At 40.8% G+C, this 14,784-nt stretch overlaps 2 protein-coding genes across 7 annotated transcripts in view; one reads left to right on the forward strand and one right to left on the reverse strand.

The window, feature by feature from the left end:
- The window catches only part of LOC140493615 (serine/threonine-protein phosphatase 6 regulatory subunit 3-like), a 135,984-nt gene extending 124,014 nt beyond the window's left edge, over positions 1-11,970 (reverse strand). For 3 of the 6 annotated variants that reach the window (XM_072592245.1, XM_072592248.1, XM_072592247.1), the window contains exon 1: positions 11,763-11,970. The gene's annotated coding sequence lies outside the window, so the exon portion shown is untranslated. The remainder of the gene's footprint in view (positions 1-11,762) is intronic. The other 3 variants (XM_072592246.1, XM_072592243.1, XM_072592244.1) reach the window with 2 other exon arrangements.
- Positions 11,971-12,237: 267 nt separating this feature from the next.
- Positions 12,238-14,784, forward strand: part of syt19 (synaptotagmin XIX) — a 109,566-nt gene continuing 107,019 nt past the window's right edge. Inside the window, exons 1-2 of the mRNA XM_072591761.1 lie at positions 12,238-12,255; positions 13,097-13,174. The gene's annotated coding sequence lies outside the window, so the exon portion shown is untranslated. The remainder of the gene's footprint in view (positions 12,256-13,096; positions 13,175-14,784) is intronic.

Here is a 14,784-nt window from a genome sequence, read left to right on the forward strand (position 1 = left end):
TGATACAGCATAGATAACCATCTAAATAGGCAAATATGTGGATTTTAAACAACACCTTAAACATTGAGAAGATGGAGCAGCATAATCTGTCACTCCTCCAAACTCTGTTTCCTTAGATATGAACTCTAACCTTCTTCATGAAGAGAGGTTAGGATTAGACCAGTCTATTTGTAATCTTGGAATCACATTTGACCCATTGTTGGGTCAACAATACTAAATTAACTTTAAAAATGCACGAAGAAAATTGTACACCTTTTCTATTTGTAAGTAAAGTTCAAAAGAGAGATTATTACACAAGCAGAACAACAAAACAATTTTAAAACAATTAATTTTCCATTCTTCCATATGTTCATTAGATTGCCAGAGATCAAATTCTACAAGCAGAATACACAGAGTTGGATTAATTTTGAACTACTCGACATAAAGAATGATTTTTCACTCAAATTGCATCAAGGTCACTTAAGTAGACAGGTGAACTTTTATAAAACGAGAACACTGCTACTGGTAAAAAGTTTCACTTTATATTTGAAAACAAATCAATAAATTTCCCACACACTGGCCCGGCAAATCTGTCAGTCATCGGATCCATATTTTAAACAACTATGTGTCAGTATTTTGTATTACAGATGGATTAAAACAAAGCAAGCAGCAGAATTTCCTTACGTAATTAGAGTACGGGTGGCATGAATAAAGTTGACTTCTTCAAACTTGTTGACAATTGCATTTTTGCAAGAGGAATTTGGCACAAAAAGTCAGGAGGAAGAAGTGAAGACTGCAGATGCTGGAGTCGAGAGTGTGGTGCTGGAAAAGAACAGCAGGTCAGGCAGCATCCGAGGAGCAGAAGAATCAATGTTTCGAGAATAAGCTCTTCCTGATGAAGGGCTTGTGCCCAAAACGTTGATTCTTCTGCGCCTCGGATGCTACCTGACCTGTTGTGCTTTTCCAGCAACACACTTGACAATAAAAAGACCAGGAGCTTAACTTCAGAACTAACAGTGAAATATTCTAATACTGAGAAATTTGGTTTTTGCGACGACATGAAATATAAATATAAAAAGGTGTACAATTACCTAGTTGGTGTTAGTGTGTTTTCTAGTTCAATGACATCCAACAGAAGTCATTAAAGTAGTGACCTGTACCTAGTCATATACATTAAAGCTTTCGATAAAATCCAACTTCTACCTTTACAGATAGAGTCATTGAGAAGGAAAGCTCGGAAACAGATCCTTCGGTCCTACTCGTCCATGCCGACCAGATATCCTCAATTAATCTAGTCCCACTTGTCAGCACTTGGCCCATATCCCTCTAAACCTTCCTATTCACATACCCTTCCAGATGTCTTTTGAATGTTATAATTGTACCAGCCTACACCACTTCCTCTGGCAGCTCATTCCATATACGCAACACCCTGTGTGTTCAAAGTTTGGTAGAAGATTTGTAGCTCGGGTGCTCGTTGTTGTGGTTCTGTTCGCTGAGCTGGGAATTTGTCTTGCAAACGTTTCGTCCCCTGTCTAGGTGACATCGTCAGTGCTTGGGAGCCTCCTGTGAAACACTTCTGTGCTGTTTCCTCCAGCATTTATATTGGCCTGTCTCTGCCGCTTCCGGTTGTCAGTTCGAGTTGTCCACTGTAGTGGCCGGTATATTGGGTCCAGGTCGATGTGTTTGTTGATAGTCTGTGGATGAGTATCATGCCTCTAGGAATTCCCTGGCTGTTCTGTTTGGCTTGCCCTATAATGGTAGTGTTGTCCCAGTCGAATTCATGTTGCTTGTCATCTGTGTGTGTGGCTACTAAGGATAGCTGGTCGTGTCGTTTCGTGGCTAGTTGGTGTTCGCGTATACGGATCGTTAACTGTCTTCCTGTTTGTCCGATGTAGTGTTTTCTGCAGTCCTTGCATGGGATTTTGTACACTACATTAGTTTTGCTCATGTTGGGTATCGGGTCCTTTGTTCTGGTGAGTTGTTGTCTGAGCGTGGCTGTTGGTTTGTGCGCTGTTATGAGTCCTAGTGGTCGCAGTAGTCTGGTTGTCAGTTCAGAAATGCTCCTGATGTATGGTAGTGTGGCTAGTCCTTTGGGTTGCGGCATGTCCTCTTTCCGTTGTCTCTCCCTTAGGCATCTGTTGATGCCAACACCTACCAAAAGAGGGAGTTTGACCCCACCCCACAGCTCACCAATAGGATAAACAACACACTGAGGAATCTACAAAAAAAAACGGACAGATAACCAGGTCTGACCTACAAAGAATGAAACCTGAAAGCAACACCACCCCCAGATTCTATGGACTACCCAAAGTGCACAAACCAGACATCCCACTCAGACCCATAGTATCACTACCAGGGACACCATCGCACAAACTGGCCAAAGAACTACAGCAGAAACTGAAACACCTGATCAGCGGATCCAGACAATCTATACAATCGACACAGGAATTCTTGGACATCATCAGAAATATACACAGAGACAAGGAAAAAACTATGGTCTCATTCGATGTAACGGCACTATTCACCTCCATCAACAAAACACTAGCCAAAGAAACAATAGCCAACTTGCTGGACAGACATAACAGACAACAGGACGTTGAACCTATCAACAAAGACGGCATACTTAAACTACTGGACTTGTGCCTCACAACACACTTCACATTCAATAACCAAATATACGAACAAATCAACGGAACACCCATGGGCTCACCGATCTCTGGACTCATAGCAGAAGCAGTAATGCAAAGGTTAGAACAAACAGTCTTACCACAACTTCAACCCAAACTCTGGGTCAGATACGTGGATGACACCTTTGTAATAATTAAAAACACAGAAATAGAGAACACACACCAGATCATCAACGCCACACTCACAGGAATCTGATTCACTAGAGAGGAAGAAAAGGACAACCAACTCCCATTCCTAGACGTGATGGTACAGAGAACACCGAACGGAGAATTCACCACAAAGGTTTACAGGAAAGCCACACACACAGACCAAGTCCTAAACTATGAAAGCAATCATCCCAACACACACAAACAAGTTGCATCAGGACACTATTCAAAAAGGGCCACAACACACTGCAGCACACCAGAACTACAAAAAGAGGAAGAGGAACACCTATACAAAGTATTCGCCAAAAACGGATACCCTCGCACTTTCATCAACAGATGCCTAAGGGAGAGACAACGGAACGAGGACATGCCGCAACCCAAAGGACTAGCCACACTACCATACATCAGGAGCATTTCTGAACTGACAACCAGACTACTGCGACCACTAGGACTCATAACAGCACACAAACCAACAGCCACGCTCAGACAACAACTCACCAGAACAAAGGACCCGATACCCAACATGAGCAAAACTAATGTAGTGTACAAAATCCCATGCAAGGACTGCAGAAAACACTACATCGGACAAACAGGAAGACAGTTAACGATCCGTATACACGAACACCAACTAGCCACGAAACGACACGACCAGCTATCCTTAGTAGCCACACACACACACATGACAAGCAACATGAATTCGACTGGGACAACACTACCATTATAGGGCAAGCCAAACAGAACAGCCAGGGAATTCCTAGAGGCATGATACTCATCCACAGACTATCAACAAACACATCGACCTGGACCCAATATACCGGCCACTACAGTGGACAACTCGAACTGACAACCGGAAGCGGCAGAGACAGGCCAATATAAATGCCGGAGGAAACAGCACAGAAGTGCTTCACAGGAGGCTCCCAAGCACTGACGATGTCACCTAGACAGGGGACGAAACGTTTGCAAGACAAATTCCCAGCTCGGCGAACAGAACCACAACACCCTATGTGTGAAAACATTGCCTCTTAGATCCCTTTTAAATCTCTGCCCTTTCACCCTAAACTTATGTTCTTTAGTTCGAGACTCCTCCACCCCAGGGAAAAGACCTTGTCTATTTGCCCTATCCATGCCTCTCAAGATTTTATAAACCTCTATAGGGTCACCCCTCTGTTCTGATGCTCCAGGGAAAACAGCCCCCAGCCTATTCAACCTCTCCCTATAGCTCAAATCCTCCAACCCTGGCAACATCCTTGTAAATCCTTTCTGAACCCTTTCAAGTTTCACAAGGTCCTTCCGATAGGAGAGAGAACAGAATTGCACACAATTTTCTCAAAGTGGCCTAACCAATGTCCTGTACAGCCGCAACGTGACGAACCCAACTCCTGTACTCAATGCTCTGACCAATAAAAGAAAGCATACCAAACACCTTCTTCACTATCCTATCTACCTGCGACTCCACTTTCAAGGAGCTATGAACCTGCACTCCAAGGTCTCTTTGTTCAGAAATACTCCTCAGGACATAATATTAAGTGTATACATCCTGCCGTAATTTTCCATTCCAAAATGCAGCACCTCACATTTATCTAAATTAAACTCCATCTGCCATTCCTCTGCCCATTAGCCCATGTGATCAAGATTCCATTGTACTGAGATAACCTTCTTCACTTGTACAGTGAATGTATTTTGTGCATATTTAAAAGCTCTACCATCCATTAGCCAATGCAGGAAATCATTCACTAATCGAGATACTTGTTCTTACTGCTTACATTTTAGTAAATATAGTGTAATGAACATCAAAATTGCAATCCTAAAGGCAAAATACACATGACAGTAAATTAATCAAATGATATCAACATTTAATGCTCAAATTACTAAAAATGCTAACTGTCATACCCATGTGGCTAGTAACTAACTCATGAAGCCAATGTCATCTTGGTTAAAAATGTTCTTTCATTTCCTTTAAAATTCCATTGAACAGGAGGACAACAAATTGAGAATACAGAAACACTTTTTTTTCAAATAACAATTTTCGCTCAAGTGTAAAATTCAATCAAGTGGTAAACTTTCAGAAATATTAGTTAGGATAGAGCAACATTAAGGTTGGCAGCAAAACAAATACAGAATAAGGAGTCTCCATCTCAAGTTATGCAAAACACTCCAAGGATTAGTTTCTTTATTTTATTTATAAATACACAGCTCTCTGTAAACCTTACTCGCCCATTCCATACATGCAGTATTTTGGAACAAGAGTCATTTGGCTGAAATAAATAATAAAAATATTACAGATGATAGCATTTAGTATAGAATAGTGACATTTGATTTCCACTGAATCACTAGTGCAGAAAGAGGCCATTCAATGCATCAAGTCTCCACCAAACCTCCTAGACTCAGCACCCTATACTATCCTTGTAACCCTGCATTTAGCATGGCTAACCTACCTTGCCTGCACACTATGGGGAAATTTACTGTGACCGATCCACCTAATTTGCACATCTTTGGACTGTGGGAGGAAACCAGAGCACACGGTGGAAACTCACACAGATGTGGGTAGAACATGCAAACTTCAAACAAAGGCAGTCACCCAAGGCTAGAATCAAACTAGGTCCCTGGCACTGTGAGGCAGCGGTGTTGACCACTGAGCTGTGCCTCCTCACCACCACCTGCAGCACAATGTCCATACTTCTGAGCTGAGCCAAGAGGCCTCGTTTCAAGTCCCACCTGCTCCAGAGATATGCAATAATATCACTGAACACGCTGTTTAGAAAATAGATACTATCCTTAGCAATCTTATTCAATCATGACACACTTAGCCCCACCAATGTCATATGAGGAGATTAGACAAACTGAGCCTATAGTCTCTAAAATTTTGAAGAATGAGAGGTTATCTCATGGAAGACTACAAAATAGTTAAAGGGATAGACAGGGTTAAAGCAGGTAAGATGTCTCCCTTAGTTTCGAAGTCTATAACAGGAGACACAATTTAATAGCAAGGGTGATTCCAATTAGGACCAAGATGAGGTGATATGTTCTTAATCAGAGGGTGGTAAATCTTTGGAATTGTCTACCATCAAGGATAGTGGAAGCTCAGGCTTGGAGTATATAGAACTGGTTGATAAATTTTTGATTATCAATGGCATAAAGGGTGACAATAGCACTGTGATTAAAAGGCAAAGTATTCCAACAGTCAGGCTCGATGGGCTGAATGGTCTACTTATGCTCTCATGTCCTATTCTCCCAGCACTAACAATTGGTTTTAGCATGAAATTAAGGATTTTGGGGAATGGAAAGGAAATAGAATGAAAACAACCTTAAAGCTTTACGCCCCTTTCAACTTAACCCTCCATATGATGTAAAGACAAATTTGTGGATTCATGTTTTGACAACCAAAATTTCCAAATTTTAATCATCATTAGCTTTGGTTCATGCCATTTCAGTGTTATAATAATTCAGGATGAAACTGCAAATCAAGTGAGCATAAGTAAACTGGTGCATTCATGACTATGATCAGTATATCGACTCAGAGGTCTACAGCTCAAAAAAGAATCTTTAGCCAGTTAAGTGCCACAGCTTAGGCAAGTCTGTGCGAGCCCAGAACAAGCACCTAAAAGGTTGTATTCCTATTTTCTAACAGTTGATATTGTATTGAATTCCAGTTTTTCACCACACTCATTTCCCACCCTCATATCCCCTCAAAACCTCTCGCCTTACATCTATGCCCCAGTTGTTGATTCCTCCACCAAGGGGAAAGTTCCCATTGTAATTTTATAATCTCAATCAAGTCCCCTCTCAATTTCTTCTGTTCTAAGGGAAACAATCCCTGTCTGTCCAATGTCTCTTCATAACAAACTTTCCAGCCTAGACTACATGTAAATCGCCTCTATACCCTTTCCAGGCAAAACATCCCTCCTATAATGAGAATTTCAGAGCTGCACACAATATTCTAGTTGCAGCCTAACCAAAGTTTAGTACAGTTCTAGCATATGAAGACAAGTTTTCCTATATGCTGCCTTAAGTGCTTTATCGACCCGTCCATGTACCGTAAGGGACCAACAGCCATGCAGACGAAGATCTCTGATCCTTGGTGTTTCCCGGTAACCTAGCATTCATCACGTATTCCCTCTGTCCTGCCCAAGTGCATCACCTAACATTTATCTGGATTGAATTCCATTTGTAGTCTTGTTGAACTTCAGTTGCTAGAAAACTAGTTCTATTAAATAATAAACTAACCCAAAGATTTGGAGATCCAAACAACCAATTTAAATTGCATTTGTTTATAGCAGAATTCAAATAGTTCTAAAATAATTTATTCAACATGACATTCATGTGTAGGAGTAGCAAGAGTACAATATTGTAAACAACTGTTTACAAACACACATTCTCTAAACAGGTGAACAATGAGTTAAGTGCCTGAAATGTCTCTCTTACTACATTCAAATATAGAAATTCAGAAAGGAGTTTTGAAAAATCTGAAATAAAAACTGAAACTGTTGGAGGAACCTAGCAAATCTGACAGCATCTGTGCGGCCAGAAACATTACTCTTCTTCAGAGCTGATATCACATAAGTATCTTTGAACTTAAAATGTTAATTCTGTATCTCTCTCCAGATTATGCAGCATCTGAGTTTCTCCAACATTTTCTGTTTTACTTCAGCTATCAGAAGTCTGAAATATTTCGCTTTTTTTTAAAAAATAAAAACATGTTTTAGTTTGCCCTAAAGTGGTGTCGTAACTGAGGTATGACATGTTGAAAATCACTACAATAAAGTTGCAAGTCCAAAGGTCAGTGAGTTTGTTTTCACCCAATTCATAATTTGGAGGAGATGGAAGCTTTGTTTACTGCAATTGGTCAGACAGAAGAATCAGAATGCTATACCAGATGAAAGCCAACATTTTACCTGAAAAAGTTGGGGATGAACAATTGAAAATTGTTCCTAGAATAATACTTAAAACCTATAAAATCATACATGTTACAATTTTACACATACATAATATATTAAAAGTGCTTTAAGAAAACAAACATGCGTTAAACTGCAGCAAATAAACCACAAGGGGTGAGCAACTCAACTCATAGCTGAAATTAAAACCACAAGTTCACAGGTTACTCTTTCCTTGTTAAATTTTGTAGAAATCAGCTCTAACCATCATGCATTATTGCCATTAAGGCAAAAAGCTGCAAGAGATCTTAAAGGTTAACTGTGATGCAAGATCCAGTGCTTCATTTATCACAGGTGGTTTTTACAACAATGCAATTAAAAGATTTGCTCAAGTCAGATCCCCTCACAATACCTCTCCCAGAAATGCTAATAAGAAGTATTCTACATTTTTTTATGCCATGCCAGATTGTAATGAGCACTCAGATTGCAAAAGAATACATCACATAATGTCTACATTCTACTCACAGTTTAAAAGTTTAATAGATGGATTTTAACTGAAAATGTGTTGCTGGAAAAGCACAGCAGGTCAGGCAGCATCCAAGGAGCAGGAGAATCGACATTTTGGGCATGAGCCCTTCTTCAGGAATGGCTTTCCTGAAGAAGGGCTCATGCCCGGAACGTCGATTCTCCTACTCCTTGGATGCTGCCTGACCTGCTGCGCTTTTCCAGCAACACATTTCTCTAATCTCCAGCATCTGCAGTCCTCACTGTCTCCCAGATGGATTTTAACCCAGTCAAACCTCAACATATGATTTATGGCAAGGGGAGTGAAACAGGGGTGTAGAAAAGTTAAATTCAATAACCTAATGAAAACATAGCCCAAAATATTGATGTAGACCTGGTTCAAAAGCCAATGAGGAAAAGCATTTCTTGAAAACAAGTGTTTGTGATCTGCATTATGTGAAAGGGTGGAGGAGATATTCAAAATTGGTTTTCAAAAAGGAGTGGATAAAGCGCCTTAAGAAGAAAAAAAAGGCTATGAGGAAAGGTCAGGAAATAAGACTAGCTAAACTGCACTTGCAGAGAATTGGCACAGACTTGACAGGACAAATAGCCTCTTTCTAGACTAACCATGTTATGATTCATACCAGACCCAACATGTAACAGAGATCACAACATTATGGGTGGGTCTCTACAGACTGTCAGAACTGCTTTGGCGCTAGCTAGTCTTCACTACGAATTTGACGCTGAAATTTATAAGCATAAACATGGCACAAACCACAGTCTAAATCCAGGATGTCTCTCATATTAAATGTATTGAATTTAAGCATTTGCTTAATTATTAATTTATTTCCCCAGAACATTAGGTATGATGCAAGTATCTGATTGTAGTAATAATGAATGCCTCTAAGAAGTTCTACCACAAAATTATGAGTCTTAAATCTTATTTTTGCCAATGAGTCAATGTCAATTTAATTACACATTCCTAACCTACATTTCGTTTTGAATAAGTTACCAAGTATAGAAGCCTTAGTTTAATAGATAAAATTACATAATGGTGACTACTGAACATGCATTACAAGCACAAACAAAAAGTGCTGGAGAAACCCAGCAGGTCCAGCAGCATCAGTGGAGAAAGAAGCAGAGTTAACATTGTGTCTAGCAACCCTCCTCCATTCAAAATTCTAAATTGTAAGTTTAACAGAGCAAATCTAAATCAACTCAAATAGGCTGATGAATGGCAGATGGAGTTTAATTTAGATATATGTGAGGTGTTGTATTTTGGTAAGACAAATCAGATAAGGACTTAATACATTTAATGGTAGAATCCTGGGATGTGTCACCAAACAAAGATCTAGTGTGCAGGTGCATAGTTCCTTGAAAATGGAGTCACAGGTAGACAGGATGAAGATGACGACATTTGGCACACTTGTCTTCACTGATCAGAACATTGAGTTTAGGGGTTGAGATGTCATGTTGCGACTCTGCAGGACATTGGTGAAGCCACTTTTAGAATATGGTGCACAATTCTGGTTGCCCTTCTATAGGAAGCATGTTGTTAAATCTGACAGGGTGCAGAAACAATTTACAAGGATGTTGCCAGGACTGGAGGGTTTGAGTGACAGGGAGAGGCTAAATAAACCGGGGCTTATTTTCCCCTAGAACATCAGAGGCAGAGGGTTGATCTTATAGAGGTTTATTAAATCATGGGGTCATGAATAGGGTGAATAGCCAGAGTCTTTGCCTAGTGTGGGGGAGTCCCAAACTAGAGAGCATAAGTTTAAGTTGAAAGGGAAAAGATTTAAAAAGGCCCTGAGAAGTAACTTTTTTTTTAAAAACGCAGAGGGTGGTGTGTGTATGGAAAGAGCTGCCAGAGGAAGTGGAGGAGGCTGGTAAAATTATAATGTTTAAAAGGCATCTGGATGGATATATGAATAAGACGTGTTTAAGAGGGATATGGGCCAAATGCTGGCAAATGGGACTAGCTTAGTTAGGGACTAAAAAAACCGCAGATGCTGGAATCCAAAGTAGACAAGCAGGAGGTGGAAGAACACAGCAAGCCAGTCAGCATCAGGAGGTGGAGAAGTCAATGTTTCAGGTATAACCATTCTTCAGGACTGGGGGTGGGGGTAAAGGGAGCTGCAGAGTAGGGAGTATTATGGGTGGGGAGAGGGGCAGAGTGGTAAACTAGCAATAGGTGAACACAGTAGAGGATACTGTTTGGATGGTCATGGGAGGAATGAATCCAGTTGATGACTAGAAAGAAGGGTCGGCAAGTGAAATGGAAAGGAGGTGGAGGACCTGGAAAGAGAGTTGGGAATGGGACGGGAGGTTATTTGAAGCTGAAAAACTCAGTGTTGAGTCCTTCAGGCTGTAGGCTGCCCAACCTAGTTTACTGTATCCGGTACTCCAAATGTGGTCTTCTCTACATCAGTAAGGCAAAGCATAAACTAGGGGCACGTTTCACTGAATATCTCAGCCGGACCTGCAAGAGCCAACCTGACCTCCTAGTCACCATCCATTTCAATTCCCCTTCCCATTCCCTCTCAGACATGACCATCCTTGGCCTCCTCCATTACGACAGCAAATCAGCCCACAGATTGGAGGAGCAATACCTCATCGTCCGCTTGGGCAGCCAACAACCCAGAGGACTCAACGATGAGTTCTCCAAGTTCAAATAACCTCCTTTCCCACATCCAACTCCCTTTCCACCCCATCCCCTTTGATTCCTCTGACCAACCCTTCCTTCTAGCCACCAAACTAATTCATTCCTTCCCATCAACCAACCAGACCGAACACCTATTACTACCTCACCACTCCACCCCTCTCCCCACTCATAACCCTCCACCCTATCCACAACCCTGAAGGGTGAGACCCAAAATGTTGACTTCATCTCCTAATGCTGCCTGGCTTGTTGTGTTCTTCCAGCCTCATGATTGGCAAATAAGACTAGGACAGATTAGGATGTCTGGGAGTGCAGACAAGTTGGACTGAAAGGTCTGTTTCCAAACTGTTTAACTTTATGACTCTATAATCGAATATCCCCTATCGTGCATTTCACATCATCACGCACACTTGAAAGGTTAAAGGTTTCCTAAGTGCAAAACTAGTTATAATCTCAGAAAACAAAAAGATCCTCCATTTAAAATGGGTATAACTTGAAAAGTAAAATATAATACAAGGCTACGCAATTAAAGCTAGTTATTCAATTAACTGGAAACATTATACGGTCTTAAACCCGTGCAACTGTCACAAGCATATCTTGACAATCTCAACCTTCCCTCCGAAAACAACTCAAATGAATCAATGCTTTTCCGAGAAACGTATTAAAAAGCAGATCGAATAGATACTTTCAAGAAAAATCAATTAACACAATTTATACGAGAGCTCGTCTATTAGGTTTCCCCAATAGAAGAGCGGGAGGGGGTGGGGAACACTAATGAGATAGCAACTAGCTCCTCTACTTTGCCATTTCCAGGAGGTAAGATACACAGTAAAAGGGCCAGGCCGCAATACAAACTCCCTTCTTCCTTATCTCTGAAACAAAATACACAGAAAACATTATAGTGATACGTACCCAGCGGTTTCATATATCTATCATTCGTACTTATTAAAACGAAGAGAAAGTATTGTTGTGAACAAAGTAAAAAGAGCACGGTGATATAAACTATTTACTGTGACTTAAAAATACGTTCTGTATGTGTAGATCTCGGCGGGAAATTACAGCAACAAGCCCTACTTTCCAAGATGGCGCCTCCGCCTGTACAGGTCAAATCTTCGAACCGACGGATGCGGCTTGTTTTGACAATCCCAACACCCTCTGCGCCGCGGCTGTCAATCATTCAACAACTGCCCCTCCTGAATCAAACAAACCTTCCGACCACACCACGCCTTCACCCGGTGACAGACCAATCAGCTGGGGGGTGTCCCGCAGTGGGGCACGTGATAGTGATGTCCAATCAGAACGCGTGATGTTCTTCATTCCCTTTCCCCCCCCCCCCACATATTCTTTGCTGAAATGGTGGCGAAATGAGAAGGCCTGAGAGAGGTGGCGAAAGCAGGCAAGAAAAGTTAGGTGTGAAGCACAGTAGGTCAGGCAGTATGTGTGGGGAGCGAAGCAGTGTTAACGTTTTGGGCTTAGTGACCCCTCTTCAGATTTCCACCTATTTCTGTTTTGTTATCATTCCTACTTCCACATCTGCAGGGCTTTTTTTAAATGTTTTAACTAAATGTTGTGAGTGGAAGGGAAGAATCGATGTTCAGGATGAGAGATGATGCACTGGCAAAACAACACAACTATCACTCTTCCAAGCTCTGTCAGTTCTGAAGAAATCACGGTGAGCTGGAAAACCCCAAGCAGCGTTAGGGGAGAGAGCAAGCAAGTGGTCTGAAAAAGGGTCACCAGACCAGAAACATTAATTCTGATTTCTCTCCACAGATGCAGAAATCAAAATTAATGTTTCTGGTCTGTTGAACCTTTGACAGAACACTCGATATTAATTCTCTTTCTCTCTCCACAAATGCTGCCAGACCAACTGAGTTACTAGTTAAAAATCACACAACACCAGGTTATGGTCCAACAGGTTTAGTCAGAAGCACTAGATTTTGGAGTGCTGCTCCTTCATCAGGTGGTTGTGGGCAACCTGATGAAGGAGCAGCACTCTGAAAGCCAGTGCTTCCAATTAAACCTGTTGGAGTGTAACCTGGTGTTTTGTGATTTTTTTTTTTACTTTGTACACCCAGTCCAACACCGGCATCTCCAAATCATGAGTTCCTAGTAAATTTCTGATCTGTCAAGCCTGTTTTCACTGAGATGACTTTTTCAGTATTACTGTCAATTGGAGTCATAACATTGCCATCAATGCTATTAGATGGCATTTACTTGGTAATAACTTGCTTGTTGCTTCTCAGTTTGTGTTCCACTAGGGAAACTTGGCTTTGGCATCATTACAGCCCTGATCCAAATACAGATCAAAAAGAATTCCACAGGTGAGCTAAGTGAATTGCCTAGGTGTAAAGACATCATTGACCGAAGTGTGCCATCAAGGAACTGTAGCAAAATTGAAGAATGAAAATTGGGGCAACTCTTCACAGTTGAAGGCATATTCAGGAGAGAGTAAGATAGGCATGGATCTTAGAGGTCAACATCTCAGCTGCAGTATCACTGAGGGAGTGTCCTGGGCTGAGATATCTTCAACAGCTTCATCAATGCCTTCCCTCAATATTAGTTCCGATTTGTATGTCCATTGATTGTACTTGTTCAATATCACTTACAACGCTTCAGAAATTGATGTCTGCATGCAGGAAAATTTGAGCACCGTTCAGGCTTTGACCAATAATTCACAATTAACACTTATTCTACACAAACACAATGCAATAGCCGCCACTAAAAAGAGAAAATCGAACCATCTCACCTTAATATTGTATTAATGTCACTGAATCTGCCACGATTAACAATCTGGGACTATCCATTGTCATGAAGATGTGGGTATACTGTAACTTTAAGGAGAGTTAAAAGCTAGCAGAACTACCTGACAGCACCAAGTGTTCTGAACAAGATACAATGTAACCTTTTGGTCCAGCACTTAGTGTTGCTGGTTGCCTGGAGACATAAAACACAAATTCGATTTAGGCCAATCAAATTAAATTATAACCTGAAAAATATCAAACTCCAATCAAGTTTGAATTTAGTATATTGACAATATTAAAAGGCAATGACACAATCCAGTGCTTTGGGGGTATAAGACAGGGAAAAATTGAACAGTTGGGGGAGAACTGCCAAGCCACCAGCATGTACAGACTGCCTAAAAAATAGCTCTCTTAAAGGCACCTTTATCAATCAGTGACCTGTGGAACAGAAATCCCGAAGAAAAAGTAAATCTACAGAGGAAGATACCAAAAGAAGATTTGACAGCTGCCTATTTTGAAATTTGCATTTTTGGCAAATTTAATTGGGGGTTTTATCGGATTAGTATTGTAGAAGGGGAAGGGAAAAGATAGGTTAGAGAAAGATGTTGTAAATAGTTGTTGATTATTCTGTGTTACACTTTAAGGAATAAACTTGTTAATTTTTACTTTAAATAGTGACTTTGGCAGAGTCCATGGCCTCTCGAATTTTCACAGATTACTGCACAGGATAAATCTTTTCTGTGTTGCTGGTTTTTAAATTAAGTGGGGGGATTTGCCCGTGTTGGAACAGTTTGGGGGCTCATCTGGGATTTGAACGGCTTGGGGGCTTTAGTCCGCGATTTGAACAGTTGGGTCTTGGATTTGTGATTTCAGCTGGTTTAGTCAGATTTGAATACATTTGGGGATATAAAATAACCTAGCAGATTTAAACACTTGCAGGTTAGTGTCCTAGATCTTTAAATAAAACATAGGTGAATCAATTTGTTTAATTTCAGTGACTCGTGGTTGGTTAAATCAAAAGTGAAAGAAATGGCTCTTAAAATTGTGAAAGAGGTTCTGGAATTTGAAGATGATTCTCATATTTGCCAAGAAAGCTTAGAAGGAAAGAAAAAGGCAATAGAATTAGAAAATAAGTTAGATTTGGGTTTAACCAAGGACAGAAGTAAAGCTGAAATTGTAAGGGATTAATC

The sequence above is a fragment of the Chiloscyllium punctatum genome, chromosome 22 (genome assembly GCF_047496795.1).
Source record: "Chiloscyllium punctatum isolate Juve2018m chromosome 22, sChiPun1.3, whole genome shotgun sequence".
Classification (NCBI taxonomy): Eukaryota; Metazoa; Chordata; class Chondrichthyes; order Orectolobiformes; family Hemiscylliidae; genus Chiloscyllium; species Chiloscyllium punctatum.